The 14,921-nt window shown below is 48.9% G+C and overlaps 1 pseudogene; it reads left to right on the forward strand.

Annotated features, from left to right (window-relative positions):
* The first annotated feature begins 925 nt into the window (after nucleotides 1–925).
* On the forward strand, nucleotides 926–3,077 carry LOC123185366 (uncharacterized; annotated as a pseudogene).
* Nucleotides 3,078–14,921: the final 11,844 nt, after the last annotated feature.

Raw genomic sequence — 14,921 nt, forward strand, 5'->3', positions numbered from 1 at the left:
CGAGAACTTTTGTTTCTGCACATAAATAACACCATGGCAATTCTGCTGAAAACAACGTCAGTCCGGGTTAGTTCCATTCAAATCTTGCAAGTTAGAGTCCAAAATAAAGGCAAAAGTGTTTGGAAAAGTAGATACGATGAAGACGTATCACTATACTATTAACCATGCTCTTAGAGCTCACTGCTTCGTTTTTTATCTCTCTTGTCCATATACACAAAAGTACCATGTAAATAGGCTTATAGCCCATTAAATAATTTAATTATTTAGCAACTAAAATTTTTCATGCATTGGTTGATGGACATTTTACGTAGGTCCAAGTGTTATCTTGATTACCATAAGAGCAAGTATAATAAGGTATAGTCAGTAGGCTGTAAGAACTAAACTATTATATTTTTGTTGAGTTGGATGAGAGAGAATAGGACAGAGAAGAGAAGCGGGCTGCAGATTAACAGCCAGTTGTAGCACGGGCTCCAATAAACAATATGAGGGTGTAAGGTGGACCATATATTAATAAAGTACTAGTAGTTCTTAGCAACTTGCTACTATGCATGTTGGCTATTAGGTCGACTATATGTGACATGGCAACTTCATATAGCAGGTAGTTGGCTATACTATTAACCATGCTCTAAATACTCTTTCTCATCTTTAAATTCTTTGTCACACCAGTTTTCTTATCTACTGTAAAGATATTGTAGGAGTATATGACATACTTAGCACCTGGTTACTTTTTTTACATCGAACTATGACTTTATTCGACGAAGGATCATTCGGTTACAGTCTGCCCTTAGGCCATTCACAAGAAAATCTGGGCTCTCCTCGAGCCAACACTCCATGCCCTCCGATGCACAAGCACATTGCGCACACAGAAGGGTTGAAAAATTAAAAACCCTACTAACATGCTGCACCGAAAATGACACAAAATTAAGGACTAAAACATATAGTTCTCGAAAGATAGGCGCTGCAACGGAACGTGAGTTGCCGCGCCAGTTCCATTAGGTGGCCAGCTCCATGCAATCGACCTCCATTATCACATGTGACATCCCGCGCAGCTGAGCAAAGATCACACCCTCCCGGAATGCTAGGAGTTCAATAATGAAAGGGTTCGAGACCCCCTCTAGCGGCTTGCACCAGGCCCCAATGAACGATATGTGAGACCGGGCAACCGGAAAAACCGAACCATCAGTATTGATGGTGATCCACCCCCACGTCAGGGGGGTTCCAGCCTTGCCCCGTCTGTACTCTTGGCCAACGGGCAGGTATATTAAGTATGAACAAGGTTTCATGGATCCACTTAAGCGCCTGCACTAGGGAGAAACCCTCTTGGTCATGAGTCCATTTATTCCTGGAGGTCCATACAACGTGCATGATCGTGATGATGTTGCAACAGAGTATCATCAGAAAACATATCATCGAGCACTACATCCCGTGCCCATGTTAAGAGATGCAGTCTCGGTAGGTGAAGATCGAACCGATCCTACGCCGCAATCCAGGACTGCTTGACATGTGAACATGAGATGAGCGCATACATTAAGTCTTCGTCCATAGCCTGACAGATGTCGCAGTGGCCGAGTGGCTTGATGTGTCGGTGCTTCAAGGTCATGGAGTCTGGCAAGATGCCACGGAAAACCCTTCATCAGAACACTCTGACCTTCGGCACCACTCGTAACTTCCAAAGTGCAGTCTATAATTGTTTTTTGGCTGATGAAGCACCTGATCACTGTGAGCACAGAGAAGAAAGGCCTTTGAGCGCGGTTGCGCTGTCTGGCTAATCGGTACTTACGTATTCACCACGTAAACGCAGCTTCGACTCCCAAGTCCCAAACTAAAACGCCAGTCTGTCTGTCATGTTCCTCATTCCCCTGCCCTCCCATTCCTCCGCTTCCATCGCCGTCTCAAAGCTCAAGCTCACACAACAACATCACAAACATCACCACAAACCTAGTCCAGTATAAAATGGGGATCTGCATGTCTAGCGGCGGCGGCGGTGCGGGCAGAGGGGCAGCCTGCCTCCACGGCTATGGTACTGCTGCCAACCGGGGAGCTGCGGGAGTACCCGCGCCCTGCCACAGCGGCGGAGGCGCTCGAGGACAACTCCGTGGCTGGGGACGCCGGGTGGTTCCTGTGCGACGCCGACGCGATGGGCTTCGAGGGCCCCGTGGCCGCAGTCGCCGGGGCCGAGGAGCTCCGCCCGGGGCAGATCTACTTCGTGCTCCCCGCCGAGGCCCGTAAGAACGGGCTACGGCGCGAGGACCTCGCCGCGCTCGCCGTCAGGGCGTCCGCGGCGCTCGTCGGTAAGGCCAACGCCAACGCCTCCGGCAGCGGCGGACGGAGGAGGCGCGCCGGCTCTGTTTCGCCGCTCGTGTTCGCCCCGCCGCCGGAGGTGGACGGGACCCTCGCGTACAAGACCGTGCAGGCGCTGGCGGCGAAGAGGCGGCCGGTGGCGCGCGCGAAGAGCGCCGGGAGGATGCAGCCGCGCTTCTCACCTGACCTGACCGCCATTCCCGAGTGCGAGTGAACCAGCACAATGGCGTCGCCGTCGCGGATGAATCGATCTGCGAGTTCCCATGCAAGACCGCTCGTCCGCTCGAATATGGAAAAAATGGAATAGGAAAAAATGGAATATGGAGAGGCTCCGACGATTCCGGAAACAGAGCAAAGGAAGGTGTCGCCAGCGGAAAAAAATTATATGAGACCAGGTCTCACGGATTAGCAGGTGAGACCCATTCTGATGGATGACACGTGACATTCACAAATCATAAAGCATCCACCCCACCCCCCACCTGAAATTAAGGGGGGAGAGATTAGATGCTTTGTGATTTGTGAATGCCACATGTCATTCATCAGGGCGGGTCTCACCTGATTTATATGAGACCTGGTCTCATATAATTTTTTTCCGTCGCGAGCTATGGGATTTTGATTGGATGGGCGGTGTTTGTTTCCACTTGCGGGCGATGGCCGATGGGGAGGTTGATTAGATAGAGCCTGTAATTTGTAGGAGCAAAATTTTGGTCGGTTTAGTCGAGTTTGTGGTCTCACGTCTCAAGAGACAACGAAATGTGAATATAAATTCCCGAGGTCCTCATTTTACCAAAACATGCACACTTTTTTTGGGTGTAGTTTCTACACTTTTCTTGGTCCGACATGCTGAAACCTGCAATTAGACTAGTCATAATGAAGAGTAACATACATTAATAACATACGCGTATTCCTAGACTATGTTATTACCTTCATAGTAGATAGTAACATAGAAGTAAGTGTGGTAGCATGCATAGCTTCATTTATTACTACCTCCGTCCTGGTTTATAGGTCCCTTTTGTAGTTTGTGCCAAATTTTGACTAAAGATTTAACTAACAAAATGTTAATGCATGTCAAGAAAAATTATCTCATTGGATTCGTATTTGAACATAGTTTTCAAAAATATAATGTTTGGTGACATGCATGAACATTTTGTTAGTTTAATCTATGGTCAAAATTTGGCACGAAATACAATGGGGACCAATAAATCCGGACGGAGGTATTAGGTTATAGACTCATATTGCATTGGGACATGTGATGTTACAGTAACTAGCTAAGTTACTACTACTACCTCTTTTCTCATTAACTCATTGCCACATAAGCAAATTTGCTGAGTTGGATTCGATGTTACTGCTGAAGTTACTCCTACTGTGGCTAGTCTTAGACGGAACCACCGAGCTGTAGCACGCAATATTAACTGTGTCTGTGTGTGTCCGATCTTATAACAGACTAAGACTAGTCATAGTAGGAGTAACTTAGATACTAACATAGGGTACTTTAAGAAAATTTTACTTATGTAACAAGTAATTAATGAGAGATGGTAACATAATATGTTACTGTAACATAGCGCTTCCCGAGACAAGATGAGTCTACAAGTTAATAAATGAAGCCATATATGATAATACTATTATGTTACTTTGCATTATGAAGATAATAACTTAGACTAGTGTCGACACTAGTCTAACTTACTCCTCACTATGACCGGCCTAATGTTGATGCGACATGCGAGTGCGACAGAGCCCTGTATTCCGTTTGCAGCTCGGTTCGCCTGTGGATACAGCACGGCCGCCGCTTCTCGGTCGTTTCTACGATGACGGTCTCCTGCGTGAAAGCGTGCTGGCGCAGGGCCGCTACCGCGTGCCAAGTAGCGGCGCATGCTGCTTTGGCCCTAGGATTTTCAGCGCTACGGTGGCCAACCATTGCGTATCTGTGGGCATGAAGTCCCGTGCAGGAGTATTTGGTGAAGTCTGGCATCAGGTGAAAAGCGACGCTATACATCTGCGTACGTACTCGGTGAGCCCAACTTGATGCCCGCGCATGTTGCATGGGAGTGTAACCCCGATCGTCGTAGAGTACGCGCGTGTGATCATGGCGTGCTACGTTTCAAGGTCAGCTCGGGCAGCGTCGCCGCCACCGTCACGGCGTCACCCATGCCGATCGCACGTCGCTAAGGCCTACGGGTTTAGGCTGCGGCGAACAGGCCATGCATTGCATTTGCACGAATGGCTGCTTTGCACGAATGGCTGCTCCTCCTATGATTGGAGTGCATGCCTGATGAATCCGTCTTAGCATGTTCCCACTCTACATGCTCTCTACGTTCGTTGGCGCGTAACCGCGTATACCAAACAAAGACAGCAAGCAAATTTTCTTGACACGATCTTCTCAAACAGAAACATCCTGCTGCGTCTGTTTGTTTCAAGCAGGCTGGCTGGCAACGTGCGTGTGCTGGATTCAGATTCCTCCTAGTACATGGAAAGTACACATCAGTTACTAATAATATACTCCCTCCATCCCACAATATAAGATCGTTTTGCAAGCTGTTTTAACTAGCAAAATGATCTTATATTATGTGATGCGGGCACTAGTAAACTCGTATGTGTTATTCTATAGCCGAATCAAAATAGCATATGCTAATTCTTCCAGCAAGGAAGACAACAATAAATACTACTTCCTCAGTTTTAGGCTCTGTTCGTGCACACCCCTTCCCACAGGGATTAGAGGGGATTTGGAGGGAATTTGACTTGTAGGAGATCTAATCCCCCTCAATCTCTGCCAAACCTCTTCGATTCCCTGTGAACCGAACGCAGCCTAATATAGTTTTCTTCGGTTTCATAACATAGTGCATATAGATTCTTTTAAAAGTCAAACTTTGCAAACTTTTTTTAGGTGAATGTCTTATATATTACCGTCTTTTTAAATAAGGTAAATAATGTTTTTTTATAGGAAGGTAAATAACGTTTAGTTTCAGAGTACAATGGGATGAGCTAAAAGAACATCTTAATTTCACAGGTAGGTATAAACCAATTGAATTTGCACGTCAAACAATATCATGTGTTGGGAGTGTGGGAGCAATGGTAACCTGAAATTGTCGCAAAATTCATCAAACCAGACCTCAATATCCACACACGTCTCAGCCTGAACATTGCTATCAGTGGACACATCAGGAGAACCATCCAACAAAAACACCAAGGCTAACGGAAACAACCAACGGCAAAGGGGAAATCATGGTCACTCCTAACCAAGAGGAACAGGGCATACCGGCTGACGACGATCTATCCACATATTACTAAACTACTCCCTTCGTTCCGATTTACTTGTCTTGAATTTGTCTAGATACGGATGTATCTAGATTCATTTTAGTGCTAGATACCCCCGTATCTAGATAAATGCAAGACAAGTAATTCGAAACAGAAGGAGTACATAAAGGCACCGCCAGCGGAAAAGAATGTATAAAATTAGCAAACACCTCAACCAAACCTACAACAAGGATAAAACAACAGTAGATCATGGGAAAAAGACCCACAAAAATGAACAACACCCCACTGATCCACGGCTGTCCACAGCACCACATCCAATCAGGCAGAAAGCGTCTAATCCAAACCCGAGTGGATCGCAAAAAGAGCAACACATGAATGAAGATACACATGAAGCATCCAGCGGTGCAGCCCATATCATATAATCCCAGAGCCCAATCGGCGAGCACCGGCGAGCAAACAGCACCACAAACAAAAAGGAAACAACAAAGGAGGAAGCAAACAGAAGACGCCAATCCGCCGGGAGATAACCGCATCCACAGCCGGACCTAGCTGGCATGTCCACGGACGACTGGTCACCCCCTCAATTTTTCGTATCCACAACCGTATACCCCATTAGCATGTCCTCAAATCTATACAATTACATAGTACAACGTAAACTTAACTCATGTAATACAACTCGATCTCAGGCATCACGTCCGGCTACTTTATCATGCATCTCATCGCAAATCGACATGCTGTACTACTACATCATACTACATGCCATTAAACTATTAAAACTTTGCATGTTCTACGTACTTTCGTACTAAAAGTATGAAGAAAGTTCATCCACGCATGCCCTTGTCTTGCTGTTGCTCTTGCCGTCTTTGTCACAGAAGTAGCGACCAAAGAACAGGAGTTACAGCTCAGGTGTTAACGAGCTAGTACATATTCTGTAGGTTTTGTATATTGTGTACTCTTGATGTAACTTATTCCTACTTTCATGGATCACAACCACTCTCCACGTACTGGCCTGCGTGCCTTGGTTCACGGGAGACGTTGGGTGCTCCGCTATATGTATCTGTAAACTCTTGCATAATGAGATGTGACAGCACAGTGAGCTTTCTTCTCCCTTTAGCTTGGTATCAGACACCATGGCATTTGAGGACATCTTCGGCGACCTTTCCCCTTCCGACGCCGCCGCCGCCACCACGGCCGCCGCGTCCTCCCCTCCTGGGTCCTCGCCTAGCCTCACCCATTGCTCTTCCCGCTGCCTCTTCTGCCCTCTCCACCATGGCCGCACCTCTTGCTATCCCTTCCCCTGATCCACAAACTCTTTTGAACTTCCACCAAGATCACATCTCCAACCACATCACCTTCAAACTTGATCCTGCTGCCAACAATTACATCAAATGGCGCACTTTCTTCAACTGCGTTCTCCTCCAACATCGCGTCCAGGACCACGTTCTTCGTCCACCCCTAGTGCGCCCCGACGCCGCCTAGACCGCTGTCGATCAGCGGCTCATCCTGTGGATCCTCTTCACCCTTGCCGACTCCCTCCTTGAACTCATCATGGGGGGTGCCAATGACGCCTACACTGCCTGGTCTCGCATCCGGGACTACTTCCAGGCCAACCAGGGCGCCCAGTATCTTCATCTCACGCGTCAGTTTGGCAACCTCAAGCAGGGTGACTCCACTGTCTCCGACTACGCCAAGCGCCTGAAGGCCCTTGCTGATGGCCTCGCCGACACGGGCAACCCCATCTCCGACCATGATCTGACGATGCAGCTTCTTCATGGACTCGACGCCCGCCTCGACACCATCCGCACCCTACTCGGCGACATGGTACCTCTGCCCTCCTTCGCTGCCACTCGCGCTTGCTTGGATCTAGCGAAGTACAACATCAACCTTCGCGCGGCTGAGGCGAGCTCGGCCGCCCTCACCATCTCCGGCGGCTCCAACTGCGACCGCGGGGACCGCGACAACGACCGCAGGGACCGTGCCCCCGCCCCAGGTCGCGGATCTGGTGCATCTCGCGGCAACAACAACACCGGCGGCAACGATCGCGGCCGTGGACGTGGTCGTGGCCGTGGACGCGGTCGCTCTGACTCCAGTGGTCGTGGGCAGCCGCCGCCCTCGCCGTGGACCGGGTATTTCGCCCCGTACGGCATGGCGCTCCCACCACCCCGTCCCGGCTGGATTCCTCCGAACGTCGCGGGTGTCCTGGGTCCTCGTCCTAGCTCTCACTCCTAGGGCTACCCGTTGATGTTGTCTGGGTCGTCTTCATCGTACCAGCCGCCGCCATCTTCACTGTACCCGTCCGGCGCGCCGTCCTGGGATCATGCAGCTCTGTTCCAGCACGCCTACAGCCAGCAGGGCCTCCCTCCTCATGGTGCTGACTGGATCCTCGACTCTGGTGCCGCCACGCACGTCACCGGCAACCCTGGTAACCTCTCCTATTTTCATTTGTTTCCAAAGCATTCTTCTTCAAGTATCATCGTCGGCAATGGTGATCGTCTTCCTATCATTGGCATGGGCTCCACATCCTCCCTCCCACTAATCTCTCCCTTCGGGATGTCGTTGTTTCCCCACGCATTGTTAAAGATCTCATATCTATTCGCAAATTATCCACTGATAGTCATGTTGCTGTCGAGTTTAATTCCTCCGGTTTCTCTGTGAAGGAACTTCCAACCAGGACTCCCATCATGACGTCCAGTAGCCCCGGTCCTCTCTACCTGTTCTACGGTCAGCAGTCCATTGGTGGCGCCACTTTCTTCACATCCTCCGGCGATTTATGGCATCGACGCCTTGGCCATCCGGGCAAGGCCACCCTAGATGCTCTCTCCAAGGATTTCCTTTCCGATTGTAATAAAGTGGCTCATTCTCCTTGTTTTGCCTCACAACTTGGGAAGCAGCCCCGTTTAGCTTTTTCTTCCTCAAATAATTGTACTAGTGCCCCCTTCCAACTCATCCATTGTGATCTGTGGACGGCACCTGTTGTTAGTTTTTCGGGTTATCAATACTATCTTATCATTCTCGATGATTACTCGCATTACTCTTGGTCTTTTTGTTGGGTTTCGTAGTAATTTCAAAAAAATTCCTACGCACACGCAAGATCATGGTGATGTATAGCAACGAGAGGGGGAGAGAGTGATCTACGTACCCTAGTAGATCGACAACGGAAGCGTTAACTGGGTTGATGTAGTCGTACGTCTCCACGGCCCGACCGATCAAGCACCGAAACTACGGCACCTCCGAGTTCTAGCACACGTTCAGCTCGATGACGATCCCCGGACTCCGATCCAGCAAAGTGTCGGGGAAGAGTTCCATCAGCACGACGGCGTGGTGATGATCTTGATGTACTACCGTCGCAGGGCTTCGCCTAAGCACCGCTACAATATTATCGAGGGCTATGGTGGAAGGGGGCACCGCACACGGCTAAGAATATGATCACGTGGATCAACTTGTCTCTAGGGGGTGCCCCTACCTCTGTATATAAAGGTTCAAGGGAGGGGGGCCGGCCGGCCAGGAGAGGCGCGCCAGGAGGAGTCCTACTCCCTCTAGGAGTAGGACTCCCCCCTTTCCTAGTTGGAATAGGATTCGTGGGGTGGGAAAAGAGAGAGAGAGAGAAGGAGGGGGGCGTCGGCCCCCTCTCTCCTTGTCCTATTCAGACTAGGGGTGGAGGGGCGCGCGGCCCAGCCCTGGCTGCCTCTTCTCTTCTTCCACTAAGGCCCACTAAGGCCCATATACCTCCCGGGGGGTTCCGGTAACCTCCCGGTATTCCGGTAAAATCCCGATTTCATCCGGAACACTTCCGATATCCAAACATAGGCTTCCAATATATCAATCTTTATGTCTCGACCATTTCGAGACTCCTCGTCATGTCCGTGATCACATCCGGGACTCCGAACAACCTTTGGTACATCAAAATGCATAAACTCATAATATAACTGTCATCGTAACCTTAAGCGTGCGGACCCTACGGGTTTGAGAACAATGTAGACATGACCGAGACACGTCTCCGGTCCATAACCAATAGCGGAACCTGGATGCTCATATTGACTCCTACATATTCTTCGAAGATCTTTTATCGGTCAGACCGCATAACAACATACGTTGTTCCCTTTGTCATTGGTATGTTACTTGCCCGAGATTCAATCGTCGGTATCCCATACCTAGTTCAATCTCGTTACCGGCAAGTCTCTTTACTTGTTTTGTAATACATCATCCCGCAACTAACTCATTAGTTGCAATGCTTGCAAGGCTTAAGTGATGTGCATTACCGAGAGGGCCCAGAGATACCTCTCCGACAATCGGAGTGACAAGTCCTAATCTCGAAATACGCCAACCCAACATGTACCTTTGGAGACACCTGTAGAGCTCCTTTATAATCACCCAGTTACGTTGTGACGTTTGGTGGCACACAAAGTGTTCCTCTGGCAAACGGGAGTTGCATAATCTCATAGTCATAGGAACATGTATAAGTCATGAAGAAAGCAATAGCAACGTACCAAACGATCGAGTGCTAAGCTAATGGAATGGGTCATGTCAATCAGATCATTCAACTAATGATGTGATCCCGTTAATCAAATAACAACTCTTTGTCCATGCTTAGGAAACATAACCATCTTTGATTAACGAGCTAGTCAAGTAGAGGCATACTAGTGACACTCTGTTTGTCTATGTATTCACACATGTATTATGTTTCCGGTTAATACAATTCTAGCTTGAATAATAAACTTTTATCATGATATAAGGAAATAAATAATAACTTTATTATTGCCTCTAGGGCATATTTCCTTCACTTTTCCGTTCGCAATAAATCCGACACGTCTCCTACCCTCCAGCGCTCATCCAATGTATGCAATGTGACAATGGCGGTGAATTCATCAACACCTCTCTCCGCACCTTCTTCTCCACGAATGGCATCATTTACCGTCTCTCTTGCCCCCACACTTCTCCACAAAATGGCAAGGCCGAGCGCATGATTCGCACTACGAACGATGTCGTCCGCACTCTTCTCCTTCAGGCCTCTCTCCCACCACCATTTTGGGTTGAGGCCTTACACATTGCCACACATTTACTCAACAGGTGCCCCTCTGTTAAAACCTCACCCAACACTCCCTACTTTCTCCTCACCGGCATCCATCCTTGTTACGATCACCTTCGGGTCTTCGGCTGCCTCTGTTTTCCTAACCTTTATGCCACTACCCCTCACAAACTAGCGCCGCGGTCTACAAGATGTGTCTTCCTTGGCTACCCCTTAGAACACAAAGGATATCGTTGTTTTGACCTCACCTCACGACGGGTTATTGTTTCTCGTCACGTCATATTTGACGAAACAGTGTTTCCTTATGTACCACCCCCACCAGCAGCCACAGATTCGTCCTTCGCACCCGATCCCGCACCTTCCGCTACACACTGCGCCATCCCCCTCGGGATCCCCGTCAGCCCAACCTTGGACGCCAGTGGCCCCACGCGATCTACCTCGCCAATCGCTCCACCCGTCCCCCCTCCCCACGCGTCCCAACGCTCCCCCACCGAGCCGACCGGGTCTGCGCCCACACTCCCCTCGAGCCACGCGCCCCTCTGACCTCGCCTGATCCGACCGGATCTCTCGGGTCACCCGCCCCTGCCACCCTTGACTCTCCCGCGCCTGCCTCTCCCACTCCTCCTAGGGCCCCACCGAATCTCCCTCAACAACCGAGCCCTCCACTCCCAGCCCGCCACGTCGCCCGGTTGTCCCCGTCGCCCCACCCGTCAATACACATAAAATGACGACCCGGGCAAAACGTGGATTCGCTCAGCCTCGCCGTTTATTCTCCCTCACCACCTCTCCCACTATTTCCCTTCTTCCCTCTTCATATAAAACAGCCCTAAAAGATTCCCATTGGTACGATGCGATGCTTGATGAATTTGATGCTTTGCTAACAAACGATACTTGGAGTTTGATTCCTCGCCCTGCAGGTGTTAACGTGGTAACCGGCAAGTGGATCTTCCGTCACAAATTTCACCCCGATGGCTCTCTGGCACGGTACAAAGCGCGGTGGGTTCTTCGTGACTTCACTCGGCAAGAGGGTATTGATTTCACGGAGACTTTCAGTCTGGTCGTCAAACCGGCCATCGTCCGCGTCATCCTCAGCATCGCCACCGCGCACTCTTGACCCATCCATCAACTCGATGTCAAGAATGCATTTCTTCATGGCGATCTTGGTGAGACGGTTTACTGCTCCCAACCGGCGGGGTTTGTTGACTCCTCTCATCCCAACCATGTTTGCCTCCTCAAGAAATCCTTGTATGGCCTCAAACAAGCTCCCCGGACGTGGTTCTTGCGCTTCTAATCCTTTCTCCTGTCCTTGGGTTTTGTGGCATCCAAGTGTGACTCGTCCCTCTTCATCTACCGCCATGGCTCCTTTGTAGCCTACCTCCTCCTATATGTGGATGATATCATCCTCACGGCAAACACCACTCCTACACTTCACTTCATCATATCCTCCCTCAAATCCAAATTTGCCATGACAAACCTTGGGGATATTCACCACTTTCTCAGAGTCAATGTCACTCGCAACCAATCCGGCATCTTTCTCTCCCAACAACAGTATGTCCTGGAGATCCTAGACCGCGCCAATATGCTAAACTGCAATCCTATTCCTACTCCCGTGGACACCAAAGCCAAACTTTCCCTCACTGATGGCGACCCCCTTCCACAATCCACCCTCTATCGTAGCTATGTCGGTGCCCTCCAATACTTAACCCTCACCCGCCCCGACATCTCTTACGCAGTTCAACATGCTTGCCTCTTCATGCATGCACCACGCACCACGCATATGCAGCTCATCAAACGCATCTTGCACTACCTCAAGGGCACATCCCACTTCGGTCTTCAGGTCTATAAGTCGCCATCCCTCGACCTCACCGCTTACTCCGACGCCGACTGGGCCGGCTGCCCGGATACGCGTAAGTCCACGTCCGGCTTCTGCGTGTTTCTCGGCGACAACTTGATCTCCTGGTCGTCCAAGCGCCAGCATACAGTATCTCACTCCAGCGCGGAAGCTGAGTACCGGGTCGTCGCAAACTGTGTGGCTGAGACCACCTGGCTTCGCCAATTGCTTCACGAGCTTCGTCGCCCACCTGCTCGCGCCACTGTTGTTTACTGTGACAACATCTCCGCCACATACCTCTCGTCCAATCCGGTTCAGCACCAACGCACCAAACACGTCGAAATCGACCTCCACTTTGTTCGTGATCGTGTTGCGTTGAGTGAAGCAAGAGTTCTACACGTTCCCTCTGGTTCCCAGTATGCCGATGTCTTCGCCAAAGGCCTCCCTACCGCGGTTTTCACCGATTTTCGGTCCAGCCTGAACATCCACCCGGGCGGAGTTCCGACTGCCGGGGGGGGGGGGGGGGGCTGTTAACGAGCCAGTACATATTCTGTAGGTTTTGTATATTGTGTACTCTTGTTGTAACTTATTCCTACTTTCATGAATCACAACCACTCTCCACGTAGTGGCCTGCATGCCTTGGTTCACGGGAGACCTTGGGTGCTCCGTTATATGTATCTGTAAACTCTTGCATAATGAGATGTGACAGCACAGTGAGCTTTCTTCTCCCTTTAGCTTCAGGTGCACACGGCACGCAGAACAGTACAGGACCGGCGCTGCTGCTTCTCGTGTGTGTGTGTGTCTGTCTCTCAAGTCTGAACACCTTACGCCGTGTCTCATCTATTCCCTTCTAGAGATGTGCTAGCTTAGCTGCTTTGCTCTCTCTGTTTTTTTTATTGGCCGCCCGAGACCGAGAGTGGCCTCGTGCACGTAGCCGCGAAGCATCCGCAGGCAAAATGGATCTACCAGAAGTAGCCTTCATCTCTGTCTCGTGTTTAGTCGGCTCGTCCATGTAGCCAACTACCTGTGGGCATGCTTTTTTTTTCTTTTGGAAAAGAGACGCCCTGGACGGCGATCGAGCCAGTGGCAGTGTGGAGTATATATCTATAGAGATACTAAGCTCCCATGATTTGAAGCGTTGTGGTGCATCAGGAGTTATGGGCTCGGTGAGGGCCCCACTTGTAAGATTGTATGCTGTTTGGTTTTGTTTGTCCTTTCCTTTTATATTTTATTTTCCACATTTTAATTCACAAGTGCTTAATAAAATTTGTAAACATCAAAAAACAAAACATTGTTTACATTCATTAGTATTTATTACATTCACAGATATTTTTGACGTTCACGGTCATTTTTAAAGTTTGTAAACACTTTTAAAATTCAAAAACTTGTTTAATTTGTGAATATCTATTAAAATTCATGAATACATTTTAAACTCGTGAATGTTTTCTAAAATTCATGGTTTATAAATTCGTAATATATTTTGAAATCCTTGAACCTTTTTTAATTAAACTAACCTTTTCAAATAGAAAAGGATCGTCAATTTTTTTCCTTAGCTAGCATTAGGCGAGCGAAAAAAAAACTAAGTGAGCAAGAGGAGCAGGGAGCCAAGCTAAGCGGACATGAGATTCGTGGGCTGGCATATGTGAGTGTTATAGCAACAATTTCACAATTTTAGTATGGAATGGAAGCTCTTAAGAGGCTCAGTCGACCACCACCAACTGACACCAAGGCCGAAACGTGTAAATACACCACAACCACACACCAAACAATTCCATTCTCCTCTGGAAACAAATACAGTCTCCAATAGAAGAATGGAAAAAACACCGTCAAAACATAATTAAAACACAAGTCAACACAGATAAATCCAACGAAAACAACCAATCACAATAGTTTACTCGATATAAAAGAGTTAATCACAGAGTGAAGAACAGCGCGACAAAGTGCAAGTTACCCTCTAATGAAAAACTAAACCGTGTGCTCTCGCCATCACGGCAGCTTGCATTGCATTGCATGCAGCTGCAGAAAGCGACGCTATGTACGTACACCTATATTTCTTTCTTTATCGTGCTCACACTTATGAACGGGTGCGTGTCTAACTTAATCACTTGGTATGATTAGATAGAGTAGACACTTACACCAAGAGACGGCTCGCGTGGATGGACTCGCAGGTCGCTGTTACTACCAGCACGACTGCTGCTCTAGCTGTGGACATACACGTACTACTCCAGCCGTATTAAGAAAGCTACTACTAGTCTCTACTCCTAATTTCTCAGTTGGTAGGTCGCGTTCCGGGTTTTATTTTCGTCCCACCTCATCCGGTTTTTTTGGTATTTCTTTGGTACTTGCATCCACCTTCCACCCAGCATGGTTTTTTTTGGTGCCCGCTCCCACCTCCCCGTTCCAAAAAAACCCAACCAAAACAACGTTCACGTAATTCTCTCGCAAGCGACAGAATCGAACGAAAATAAACCTCCGAAGAAAAACCAGCGAAAAAAGACCATGCTGGGTGGC

This window comes from Triticum aestivum, chromosome 2A, assembly GCF_018294505.1.
Source record: "Triticum aestivum cultivar Chinese Spring chromosome 2A, IWGSC CS RefSeq v2.1, whole genome shotgun sequence".
Lineage (NCBI taxonomy): Eukaryota > Viridiplantae > Streptophyta > Magnoliopsida > Poales > Poaceae > Triticum > Triticum aestivum.